General features: G+C 36.9%; 1 long non-coding RNA gene across 1 annotated transcript; it reads left to right on the top strand.

Moving 5' to 3' along the window:
* The first annotated feature begins 2,728 nt into the window (after positions 1-2,728).
* On the top strand, positions 2,729-4,163 carry LOC122329543. The gene is made up of 3 exons (XR_006247921.1): positions 2,729-2,906; positions 3,002-3,062; positions 4,003-4,163. It is a non-coding gene; the product is annotated as an uncharacterized LOC122329543 (long non-coding RNA).
* The last annotated feature ends 10,208 nt before the right edge of the window (positions 4,164-14,371 follow it).

Raw genomic sequence — 14,371 nt, 5'->3', positions numbered from 1 at the left:
GAGCATGGAATTGTCCGAAATGTCTTGCTAGGCTGAAGCATTCAGAGTTCCCTTTACTGGAACTAAGGGGGACAACCCAACTCCTGATAAACAACCCCACACCATAATCCCCCCTCCACCGAACTTTACACTTAGCCAGTGGCGGCGTGCTTTACACCACTGTATCCGACTCTTTCATTGCACTTGGTGATGTATGACTTGGATCCTGCTGCTCAGCCATGAAAACCCATTCCATGAAGCTCTCTGCACACTGTTCTTGAGATGATCTAAAGACCACATGAGGTCTGGAGCGACTGACTCTGCGGAAAGTTGGCGACCTCTTCGCACTATGCGCCTCTGCATCCCCTGACCACGGTCCGTCAGTTTATGTGGCCTTTCACTTAATGGCTGAGTTGCTGTCCTTCCCAAACGCTTCCACGTTCTTATAATATAGCTGACAGTTCACTGTGAAATATTTAGGAGCAAGGAAATTTCAATGGATTTGTTGCACAGGTGGCATCCTATCACATGTCCACACTGGAATACAGTTCCTGAGAGAGACCCATTCTTTCACAAGTGTTTGTAAAAACAGTCTGCATGTCTAGGTGCTTGATTTTATATACCTGTGGCCATAGAAGTGATTGGAACGCCTGATTCCTATTATTTAGATGGGTGAGCGAATACTTTTGTCAATGTAGACTTTAAGTACTAATAGGTACCAAAATAGACATGTATCTTTTGAAAAGGTACCGACCCAGTGACAGCTATTGTACCTTTATTTCTGAGGGTGTTTCAAAATAAAAGTCACTACCTCAAACATTTGAACAGTAGTGTACTAATATACTATCAGAAAATGTTAGTGTTATATAGTGTATTTTCATATAGTGTATAGCCAAAATACAGTCAGGAAACTGTTTTTTTTTTTTTTTTTTTTTTTTTTTTTAAAGTGGAAAATTAGAAGCATGATTAATAATGGATTCAGGCAGACAGCAAAAGAATGTGTTTTAGAATTAAAATATATACAGATGTAAAGGCATTTCATGACACAGATTCATAAATTAGTGCATCATTTCTATTTTCTGTATTGGCATTTTAGTTCTGTTTTCCACAATCCAATGGGTGCAAAGAATCAGTTGAGTTTTCCTGTCATCTGCTGGTGGCTGGTGCTCACTACAGCAATATATCAGCCCTGAATATTTCAATTCATAAATAAGAGATTCACTAGGATTGTAAGAACCCCACTGCTTCCCCAAATATAAATGTTACACAAATAAATATTGTTAACATAAAACAAATTTAGTTTTAGTTTTTTTATTATTATTATTATTATTATTCTACTGAAAATTATAACCTGACATATTTGGCAATTAAATGCAAACAGCCCTGCTTTTAAATCTCGAATAAAAAAATATATTTAGAGTTTATAAAAGAATTACAAAGCTGTGGATAAAACGGTGTTTGGATATTTATACTGAATAAATAAATGCGTTGAAACAATTTAAAAGTGTCACTGGCAGGCCTCTATCTCTCTAAAGAAGAATAGAAAGGATCTGATAGCTGTCCAGATGATTTCACACAGGAGGAATGCTATCAGGTTGGAGAATGTTACAGAACGCTTGCCAGAGGTTCACTTCCCTCTACAAAGGTTTGATCCAGTCATTACACGGGCAGAAATGCAGGCATTCACTCCCTAAATCCCTCCACACACAAGCAAAGCCAAGTCCAGTAAATCCAGCACAGGTGGGAGATTATTTTAGTCGTTTCCTGTGAAGAAGCTACAGGTTAAAGCGTTTATTTACACATACGTTGATATTAATTTAGGTGAATTGCAAGGATGCACAATGACATCTATTTGATGCCTACATCAAATAGATTTTTCCTATCAGATGTCAAATAGACACTTATTAGATGTTACGTTTAAACCATTGATTCGCAAAATGATTCACTTCATTATTCGTGTAAGCTAGCTATCTGATTTTTGGCATGGTTTTCTTGTTCACCCTGGCAAATTTGAATGTATATTCTTTTGTTAGTAGTATTATTATTTTTTGTCTTTATGTATAATTGTATCTATGTTATAACGTTTGTACTGTTCAATAATAATAATAATAAAATAAAATTAAAAAAAAGCTAGCTATCAGATCATGGAGCGGGTTCGTGAGTCTTTTGATTCAAATCAGAGCTTCGGATCATGGATCGTTTGATTCAGTTGACTCCAGGGTGCTCATTTGTTTTATGGCTGTTATATTCGAACTTCATAGCTTGTTAGTCAGTCTTTTTAAAATTGGTTTTCTCAAAAAATGTTATTCATCATCTGTTGAATAAATCATCTGTTGTTTGACTTCATATTTAAGGAGAGAAAGTCTCCAAAATCGGACTTCGCTTGTTATGATTTGCCGTAAAATTTATGGACGATGCATCATATCCCTATACCAATATCCAGCACCTATTCTGATCAAACAATTAAATGCCTGTGACAATAGTTAAAAAGCCGTTCACTTATCACCACCTGCTGGTTGACTCGTGTAACTATAGAAAGAGGCTTCTGATGAAGAAGCATGTTCTGCAGAATCAAAAGTTTCGAGTCCCCGAGATGAATCAAACTTGTCACAACGTATTGTTAAAAAGTTCTGGGATTTGTAAAGGTAAAGTGACGTTAAAGGAGAGTTGCTCAGACAGGTCCACTGAATGAATCCATGAATCAATCATTTTTGGAATCGACTCACGTTCATACCTGGCCCCCATCCATTTTTCTAGAGGCAGCACCATTCATTCGCCATTCACTTTTTGCTCAAACTCCAGTTATTTCTGTTAGAACGTAGAAACGGCAGGCTTGTTGTGCTCTCACTGCAGGGTTTTCTGGCTGCCATGGCAACAGTAGCCTACCTGTATCAAAAAAAAAGGCTGGAGCTGACAACTAGCGCTTTGTAAGGTCATAAACAGCAGTATAAAGAATATGTGTCAAGCTTTATATGTTCACACGCCATCGTGACTCAGTGGTTCACGTGTGTCTTTTTTTCAGGGAGCTATACACAACAACAACAACTGCATATCGGAAACAGCTCAGGAATGTGCACAAAAAGGTAGGCCTATTTAATTGGTCTAAGAATCTCAAGTAATTTTCAGTCTGAAAGCATTTAAAATAAGGCACAGGTAAATTAATTATAGAATATGGTGCGTGTAGGCTGTATATGTATTAATCTGAACGTCTACTGCAGACTTAAGTTATCGTCGTCATCATCCTCATCAGCTGTTTTGTTGTTTTTTATGCATAACCAACAGTAAAGGTTACCTCTGTCTTCCGCTCGCTCTCTTTAACACCCACACGCATGGATTCAAGTGTTCCTGCACAACAGTTTCACACTATAAACACACAGCTCGAGCTCCGATTGTAAGCAGATCTCCCGTAAGAATTATCGACTAATTGCTTGCACAGTGAAATCTACATACTGCTTCTTTTTTTTTTGAATGATTAAAAACATATTTTATTCAACAAGGATGCACTGAATAATCCAAACCATGCAAAGTGACAGCAAAGACGTATAATATTTATAGCGAAGAGGTTTTGGGCGCCGCATCAACATATTAGAATGATTTCTGATTTCTGACACTAATTTAAAATTGTAATGCTCAACCCGAAGTACCGTTGAAATGTGCTCCCCAGTTAGACTGACAAGCCAGTGAGATCAGGAGAGCATTGTGGGTTGTTTGTGTGTCGTGGGTGGGAGATCAGGGTCATCCCAGTGCTCTGACAGACTCTTTGTCTCTGCTGATGAGGGAAAGACGCACTAATGGATCAGAGGAAGCCAGTGCACTTTTACCACTTATATTGCACACTCAGAAGCTCACTATCTATCTATCTATCTATCTATCTATCTATCTATCTATCTATCTATCTATCTATCTATCTATCTATCTATCTATCTATCTATCTATCTATCTATCTATCTATCTATCCATGCCATTCACAAAAGAATCTCTCTTCCTCTTTTCCCCCCTCTCCTCTTTATTGCTCTCCTGCAGGGTTGTGAACGAGAGGCTATCTTTCTGCGCCAACAAACAAACATCGACTGGGGCTTCAAAGACACGTCAAGCTGTCATTCAGCGGGTTCCAGCCGAATTGAATTCTCAACATCACAACTACATCAGGAACTGGCAGATTCATATATATATATATATATATATATATATATATATATATATATATATATATATATATATAAAAAGGTCTCTGCGTTCTCACAGCTGTTCAAATGGGGGGTACAGTTTTATTTTACATGTTTTGATTTCTTCTGCTCTCCTCCCTGTATGACAGACTGTGTGTAGGCAGCTTGGCTCCACCATTTCCAGGCTGCGCAGGACAGCGTTCTGGTGACAGATCCACCCTGGGTTTCCGTTCATTAGAGGGCCAGCGGGAATGTGGCAGGCTGCGAGGGTGTTGTATGAGGCGTAGCCTGCAGTAATGTCCCAGTTTTCTGCATTCGCCCCGCAAGCTGTCCCCTTGATGTGTGTGTGTGTGTGTGTGAGAGAGAGAGAGGGGTGCATCACTAAAGATTATTGTTGTAAATCAATATTCTTTACAATAATATTATGGTTTTTAGAGATGACACACATATTAAGGCGATACACCCCATGCACTGATATTCTTGTTAGTACCATTGTGTATTTTGAAGTACAATACACTCAAAAATGGGTTAAAATATGGACAAGCTCAGCGACTGTGTTGTTTTCAACCAACAATTGGGTTAAATGTTTAACCCAAGTTTCTGGGCAGTAACCCAACCGCTGGGTCAAAACAACCCAATCGTACACTTCATCAAAATAAGACTGTAAAAGTTCACTTTTATCTCTTACTATAGTATTTCCATGTTTTTGTTCATGATAATGTGATAATAACAAAACTTTTAGAACCTGGTAATATCATGGTATTCTTTGAAGTATCTAGAAGTACCATATAAATATAATGGTATGCAAATAATATGGCTATATAACATACCTTTAAGATATAATGTTTAAATCATCACTATCATATTTGCTGTTTTTCTTCGAAACATGCTACCGTACTAATACAAGGGGCATTTTAGACATGCATCATGCTAGAATAAATGATTGATGCTCTTGGAAATACCACTCTGTATATCAAAGTACTATGGAAAGTCTATTCAGTTGCTACTGCTATACTATGGTTTAGCTCTATTAAGCGCTTTCCTTCAGCATAGGTGTCTTGGTAATGTAGCGTTTTTACAGTAAGAGGTACAGGTGCTGATGGTTTAGGAATCTCACGCAGTGCAGACTTTCCTGTGTGCTGTGCATCTATCTTTAGCACACTAGGACCAAATAACTTGGCATGGGTTCAGCCCGTTGCCATGGACACTTTTGTACAAGCTCCAGGCTGCTGATTCGTGAATGTAAGAGTGAAAGCACGTGCCGCACAACACAGCAGATCGCAAAATCTAGCACACCATTTGGAATTACATCCGATCGATAAATCCATGGGGCCAGATGAACGGTGCATCAGTTGTCTTTTGATCATCAAGGGTTATTTAGTTTAATTTCCCAAATGTCGCATAAATGAACACACGCGAACTGCAGTGTGTTATTTGATTAATCAGGGCAATAATAAGGGGTGGGGTGGGGGTGGAGGGGGCAGAACGATATAAAAATAATGAGTTCTGAGCTCATCAAGTTAATTATGTTGAGAATGATCTTGGGGATTCTCATACACTACCTGGAGCAAATAGGCAACACTACAAAAACAGCGTATCTAGGGACTGAAATATCATATGTCACCTTAGCAACCCTTTAGAACATCCTAGCAAGTGCATAGCAATGTGCTAAAACACTCTTTAGCAATCACATAGCAACACCATGTTAACCACCCAACTATGTTGCTACACAGTGACAGTTTTTAGGCACACTGCTGTGCAGTTAGAAGGACGGTTGCAAGATGGTTGCAAGGTTGTTTGCTAAAGCAATCACTTATAACACCCTAGTCCTAGCACATCAAGAATTTGCTGAACACCCTAGCGACATCCTAGTAACTATGAGCTTAAAAACAGTCACCGCATAGCAACATAGTTAGGTGGCTGTCAGGGGTTTCTATGCAGTTTTTAGTGTGTTCTGACTGTTTTAAATTGTTACGCGGTTACTATGTTCTTTGTGGTTGCTTTCGCACTTAGCAACTGAATAACAACACCCTGGCAACCATATAGAACATACCGGTAACAGCATAGAACAATCATAACACACTAGCAATTGTGTAGCAAGATAGTTGAGTGGTTGCCAGTGTGCCAAGGTTTTTTGACTTTTTGGGCACATTTTTAGGATGTCAGTTCAAGGATATTCTGAGTTGTTGTTTTTTTGCACTCAGCAACCGCATAAAAGCAGTTTTGCACTCAGCACCATAGCAACCACTTAGAACATCCTAATATCTGCACTGCAATGTGCTTAAAAACAGCCACCACGTAGCTACATACCAGTTGAGTGGTTGTTATGCAGTTCCTAAAGTGTTTTTTTATTCATATTGCTAGGATCACAATCAAATAAAACATAAAACACAATCATTTAAAACATACTAGTAACTGCATAGAACTATCAGAACACACAAGCAGCTGCTTAGCAAGATATTTTGGTGGTTGCCAGGGTATTGCTATGCAGTTGCTAAGGTTGTTTGATTGTATTTAGGCACATTGCTAGGATGTCAGAAATAGGATGTTCAAAGTAATTGCTTTAGCAAAGCCCTAGCAACCACTTAGAACATTCTACTAACTGCATTGTATTGTATTTAAAACAATTACCATGTAGCAACGTAGTCTGGTGGTTGCCAGAATGTTGCTATATATACTAGTAACTACAAAGAACAACCAGAACACACTAGTAAATGTGTAGTAAGATAGTTGAGTAGTTGCCAGGGTGTTGCTATTCAGTTGCTAAGGAGTTTTGACACTTTTATAGGATGTGTGATTGATGCAGCAACACCCTGGCAACCACTTACACCGTAGTAACTGTATAGCAGTGTGCTTAAAAACAGTCATTACATAATAACAATATACTTGGGTGGTTTCCAGAGTGTTGCTATGCAGTTGCTAAGGTGTTTTGACTATTTAGGCACATTGCTAGGATGTCAGGAGCAGGATGTTCTGAGTGGTTGTTTTTTGCAATGAGTAACTACATAAAAGCAGTTTTGCACTCAGCACCCCAGCAACCTTTTAGAACATCCTAGTAACCGCATAGCAATGAGTTTAAAACCATTCACTGCATAGCAACATAGTTTGGTGTGGGTGTTAAAGTGTTCTGTCTGTCTTTAGCAGTTTTTAAAGTGGTACAAAGAATGTTTCCTCAATCGTATCCTGATTCCAAGATATGGATTGATGTTACTAATGTGTTTCTATGTAGTTGCTAAGTTGTTCTTGTGGTTGCTATAGCGATCTGTGATATTCCGGTCCCTAGATACAGCTCCTTAAATATAAGGTTATGAGTTTTTTCTCCCTTAAACCGTCCGCAAGATGAATATTATTCTAGCGCAAGTCTCACACGCATTGTAATAGGTATCATCAACATTTGTAATGAAAAATTTCCAGGATGCACAAATATAATATTTTCAAACTATATTTCAATGATTTTGCCTTGTTTTTTAACATAAGCTATAAATGAAAACTTGGTTATTTTGCATATTGCTACTGTGACATGAAACTGAGAAGGCTTTGAAGAGAAACAGACGAAATATTACCATCTTAGCAGGGGGTTGTTCTCTGTGTCACACACACACACACACACACACACACACACACACACACACACACACACACACACACACACACACAACAAAGCCCCAGATAGAAACCCAGAGAGTGTTTGCGAACCCTTTGAGCTGTTTTTTTTCTCCCTTATTTTGGACAGGAGTAATTTAGCAAATTGTGTGTCAGCATGTTCGTCTCAGGGAAACAACAGCTGATCTATGTGTGTGTGTGCAGGCACATTGTGTTGCAGTTGTACGTGGGCTAACACATGGTAGAGCAGCCCAGCTCTGACAGCCTGAGAGCGGAGAGAGAGAGAGAGAGAGGATGAAGAGAAGGGAGGGGAAGAGAGAGTGATAGCATGACAGAAAGCGAGAGAATCGGAGAGTTAAAGAGAGAGAGAGGGGCAGCCTGCCAGTGAATGGTAACACAGGATCAACCCTCAGCCTACGGTAACTGCACTTGGACACACACACACACACACACACTCTTCACACACATGCATGCAAACATTCTGGAATGAACGGACTGAATTCCGGTCAGCGCTTCCCAACTAAAAGCATCAGCAGAAGACAACCGGTGAGTGTCGTTCTAAATATCGTCAGTTTTATGCCATTCATCTTAATGTGACGATATCATCTATCTAAATGTAAATTCCTCACTGAACGCTCTGACAGTACTTTAAAGACTTATGCTGCTTGGTTAACCGGTTAGTTCAATCACGTCGTACTCGCTTGAATGAAAGTATCTATGTTTTGTTGTGTGTCAGTGATTCGTAAGCTTTTAATTCCTTTAAGCCTTTTTGCTCGTCGTCCTGACTAGACGACAGGAGATCCGTAAAGCCTTTCTCAACTGATTTAATGGGGTCTGGCTTTTAGACGGTCAGTTTGTTGGTGTGTGTCAGGAGGCTTATTGCGTCACCGTGATCGCCCGGGGACACCCCCTCTCTTTCAGCTGACCGCGCCGAGTGACAGGAAGTCTTGTAAAGGCTTGTACCTGCGAACGGTGCGCACATAGAAAACCTCAAGAGGCTGTGCTTCTGTCTTCCACCCACATGTATGAATCAGACTGCGGCGTGGTTATTCTAGCGCGCTGCTTCGTTTGATGCTCTCATTTCATACAGTCTTGAATTTGATTCGGATGGGTTTCTGAAAGCGTTGAAGTGATGATAATGTTTCGTATTGTAGTTAAAAACAACTGACAGGGTGATCGGGACCCAAACATAAATAAGACTGGGTTATTATGTGATAATGACTGTCTCATTGGGGCTAGTTGCCAAATTGTTATTATAAATATAAAATACATATTATTTGAGTTAAAAATATCGTTTTATGTAAAAGTAAACAGACCATTATATGAGAGAAAGTATGTGCACTCAAAAAGTTAGTTTTTTATTAATGTTTCAAATTTTCCAACAATCTGATTGGAGTAATTTTTTAATAGAGCGCATAAATCATACTTAAATTATTGTCTAATTTATATATAAGTATGGATTTTTAGACCAATGGAAAAATAGTTTTAAACTATTTATACAAAAACAATAATAGCATGTAAAACCTGTTAATATTTGACAATACTTTTACTTTTAAAGAATTAATATTTTCATGAAATAAATAAAGTAAATTTCACTGTCTGTACAAATTTATATCAAAAATATCTAGTAAAAAAATAAAGTTAAATATATATATATATATATATATATATATATATATATATATATATATATATATATATATATATATATATATATTTTGTATCATCATGAAATTATTGTTTTTAAACAATGCATGTTAGTAAAAAGCAACTACGTGACTTTCACAAATCTATTAAAAACCTGGACCAGATGATAATGTTTAAAGGAACATTTAACTTTTTTTTTGGAAATAGGCTCATTCTCCAACTTCCACAGGGTTGATAAGTTGAGGTCTACCGTTTTGGAATCTATTCAGCCGATCTCCAGGTCTGGCGATAGCACTTTCAGCATAGATCATTGAACCCAATTAGACCAGTAGCATCAGGAAGCATCATTAGGAACTATACTCCCATTCTGGTGTAATAATCAAAGTTTCTAGCCGTACCGTTGTTGCAGCAAACAAAGTGATATCACTGCGCCTGCTTTGGTCATAATTACAGAACAGTCAAGTTAGGAAAAATATCAGACCGGGATATATCGGCTGAATAGATTCCAAATCGATAAAACTCTGGGGGAGTTGGAGTTAACTTATTAACTCTGGGAGAGTTGGAGAATGAGCCTATCTCCAAAAAAAGTGGAGTGTTCCTTTAACGGTCATTATATAAAACATCTGACAGCAGAAGCCTTGCAATTTTTAAATAGCTGTTTATTAGCAAACTGGTGGTGTGAGGAAGTAGTTCTATACACAGATGAGTTTTAGGGTCGAACCTTTGTTTGATGGCTTGAGGTGATCACACGTGTGCTTGTGGTATAATCAGAAGAATTGGTATTAGACTCTTAAATTATTGAAAACGAATGCACATCTCTAGGTTTATCTCAACAGATCCTCAAACACCTGCAAGTGCCATTTTTTGGGGAATGTTTTAAAACAGGAAGCGAGCAGATGAATTCTGTTTTCCACACACTGTGGGCTTTAGACCCCAGGGATTTGACTGTTAAACCATTAGAAATTAGATTAGAGACTGGAGATTACTAGCTGTCTGTCTCTAGACAGAAATCTCTGTCAGACAGGAGACGGCGAGGAGGTTTGGGGAGTTAGGATGGGTTGTTTGATCAGTATTATCATGCACCGTGAAACCTTTGATCTCTGATCTGTCCGTCTGTCTGGGGCTGAGAGGCTGTTTGCTGTGATTACAGCGGGATTAGGACATTTTTTAGTTATTGCGGTTCAGATTTTGAAGTTGCTGTGTCGGTACTGTGATTCATTGATGGTCATTTGTTGTACTTTGATATACTATTACTTGTTTACTATATTCGTATACCGTGGTATTTAAATGTTACTGTGATGCCGTGAAGTATAGAATTTACTGTATATACTATCCAACAGCCATTGTCATAGTTTTGTCATATTATAATTTATAGTCATGAAAAACGCAAGAACAGTAGTATTCAAAAACAGAAGTTGTCAAAATTAATAGTATGGTAAGTTTCTGTAGGGAGAAAAGGAATGAAAATTAATAATTATCAATCAAATTATATTTACTGTAAAAAAATAAATAAATAAATAAATAAATAATAATAATAATAATAATATCCATGACTTGGAAATAAAATTGAAAATGAATAAAATTATGAAAATGAATTAAATAAATAATATATTTAAAATAATTATATAACACAATTATCTATAGTGAATGGAATTTTGTAGGTTAAAAGGTGAGAACAAATATATATTTATATTAATTTAATTTAAATTGAAAACCATAAGACTTTAGAAAATGTTTTGAAAAATCAATATACAATATTTCATATCTGAAAATATTTTCATATTCTGAAAAAAACAGAATATTTTTTCAGATGAATTTGTTTTTTTCACATATTCTAATCTATTAATAACACAACTATTACAAATCTTAACACTAATATGAAAATCCGGGAAAAACATTGAAAATCTAAATGTGGGAATATGTGATTTATATATTATTATCAGTAAGTATATTTCAGTGTTGCCATCCCATGGTACGACTACACCACGCTACAGTACTTTTTTGGGTACCTGCTTGTGAAGCTTGAGTCATCAGAGAGATGGAAAGAAAGAAAGAAAGTGATTGACATAGTCTGGAAAGGAGGAGGAGTAGAAGAGGAGTGTATATTTTAACAGTTGATGGGCTTCAAACATGAGGAGAGGTTGAGGGCCAGCGTTCAGCCTGTGCTGACAGTCCAGCTGTGAGACGGACACTATTTTTCCCGCAGCGCCCATCTCAAGCCTGGCAGTGAGAAGCAGCGTGGGCAGGACTAACCAGCATGACCTTCTCCTGTTTGTCGCCACACTGGGCGTCTTAATTCCCTCTCTGAAGCCTGGCAGGCAGCTGTAATCTGAGCTGACTGAGGCACAGAGGAATGATAATGCATCGGAATCCTGGATGCAGGAATTAGAGTTCCAGTCCGTGGATCTGGAGTGCTTTGGAACATTAAACTGGGAGACATTTATATGCAGAAGCACACGTGGGTGTATCTGAGTGCGCGCGCACGTGTGTTTATAACATCCGCCCACTCACAGGCATAATTTATTTCAATTTTGGACATAAATGAGCTCTTCTCTGCGAGCAGGTTTTAAAAAACACAGTTAGTGTAAGCATGCAGTGTAAGCAGTTTAAAGTCATTATTAACCACTAAGTATTTCGCTCTATTACTGTTCATGGCGGTGTGGTATTTTTAGAGTAGGGACAGCAGCAGGACAGAGAAAGAGGACAGATTACACACAGGTAAGGTCGTTCCCTGACCTGCCCTGTATAACACTACAACTAACTGTGACTGTGAATGAAACTAAAGCTCTGTATATAATGGATAATTCTCTTGTGTCACGCTACTTGGTCTGATTGGAAATGTTTTGTAGTGCTATTACTATAATGTAGTCGAACTGCGGATACAATGTAAAAACTTTCAATTCTTTGTTACCCGCTGACTTCTAAACTTAAATAGTCAACTAAAATATGCCAGTTGTCAAAATTTCAAAATTGACTAAGCTGAAAATTTTAAGTCAGTGAGTAATAAAGGATGTCAAGGTGAAACAACTATTTTTTTACAGTGTACATGAGAGACAGTATCAGATATAGCTTACTAAATGATAACTATAATAATACACTGTGTTGTTATAAATACACAGCTAGTCAAAATGGTATGCATTTCTAAGGATGAAATAATTAACTAATGTTTGGGTTATTTTAGGTGACATTTTATTGACTGTCCTAATACTTATGAAATTATTTAATTAAACAGTAACACTTTTCACAATCTCTAGCTCAATCACTAAATTAAATTTAATAATAAAAAAAAAATAAATATATATATAATTATATAAATAATAACTATGTCAACATATCTTTCCACAAATTTTCAGTTTTAATAGAAAATATGTGATCAAAGGGAAAATAAAAACTTTGTGTGCAATATTAAAATTTGTAATTTCCATATATAATACATTTGTTATTTAAAGCTTGGATTATTGCAATATATTAGCCCAATAATGTTAAATAAGCAGTGTTTAAACTTTTAATTAGTAGTGTAAATCTTGTCCTTGTACAGTAAAAAACAGGTACCACGTCTAAAGTATGTAAAGTATTTGTTATTTAAAATAGAAAGAAATAATTGTATGTTCTGTAGTCAATTACTTTGTTAATAATAAAATGAATCTCTTTTTTAGCACATTAACTGTCTCCGGTTCATCCTAGTCTTTAATCCTAATGCTTATTTTTTTAAGTGTAAAAGGGCATGTGAGGACACCTCTAAATGCACATTCTCACAAAACCTGATGCGCCGATGTGTGTAAATGCATCTCTCTCTGCCACATACTACTTATGCTGCACCTCAAATTAGTAAGGCATCTTGTTAAGTGGTAAGACATTTAAAGAGATGATGGGTCGCCATCAGCGCGAACACCAGTGTCACCAGGGGAAATGTCATTTTTGTTTGCGAGTTCCTTCCCTTGAGGGAAAAGAAGAGACTGGTGATATGCGTTAAGGTCACTAACAGCGGTAGATCACAAAAACACGCGCTTGTTTGCTTTGTTGTAGATCTGTTTGTTAGATAGCATTAGGTGTACAGTCACTAACCAGAGCAGAAGGCTGCAATCTGAGCAGGCATTATCACACTCAGGTCAGTTGCTATGGGATGGACCCTCATCTAAGACATCACATGTCTTTAGAACAGTTTGTGTTTAAGGAATGGACATAACAAGCTTGACATTTTAACTAAAGGCCACACGTGACAGTTGCAATGGCCGTCAGGCGGGGACAAATCACACTTCGGCCGGAAAAGAGGGGCAAATCAGAAAATATTGATTGTAATATTGACAGGATGATGTTTTTCAAAAGATTTGACCTCTTGAAATATACATCTGTTATTTTTTACCCATATCTGCTGGCTTTGAAGCATATATGTGAGTGACAGTCAGCTATTTTATTTTTATTTTATTATGATTTTATATATATATATATATATATATATATATATATATATATATATATATATATATATATATATATATATAATTTTATTTTTATTTTATTTAATTTTTTTTTACTTAAGTTTGAAATTAAGAAATGCAAAGTAAAATGGTAAATAGTGGTAATTATTAATATTAAATGAATTAATTTCTGTAATAAAAATAAAATAAAGTGAATCATAAAAATTTAATTAATTACAAATTTTCGAAAGAAAATATGAATACAATATGAATACGTCATATTCTGTTTTTGGTCTCGTGTGTGTTTCGTAACTAAATGTCGTAGCTTGAATGCCATGTAACCTTGCAGTCCACCTGTGACAGCGGAGTGTATATCTTGCTGGTCATATATTTATTTCTGTACAAAGGGGGGTGAGGTCTGTCCTCAGCCGGCTATTCTTACCTCAACAACATTTGCTCTGCAAGTCCAAACACCGGAGAAATGGCCTTGAATGAAGTTCAGGGTATATGACATCAATACTGCACCGGACATATGCACAAAGCAGATATTTACAGAGC

This window comes from Puntigrus tetrazona, chromosome 24, assembly GCF_018831695.1.
Source record: "Puntigrus tetrazona isolate hp1 chromosome 24, ASM1883169v1, whole genome shotgun sequence".
NCBI lineage: Eukaryota > Metazoa > Chordata > Actinopteri > Cypriniformes > Cyprinidae > Puntigrus > Puntigrus tetrazona.
The sequence above is the reverse complement of the archived record's forward strand: the minus strand, read 5'-3'. Positions and strand labels throughout refer to the sequence as shown.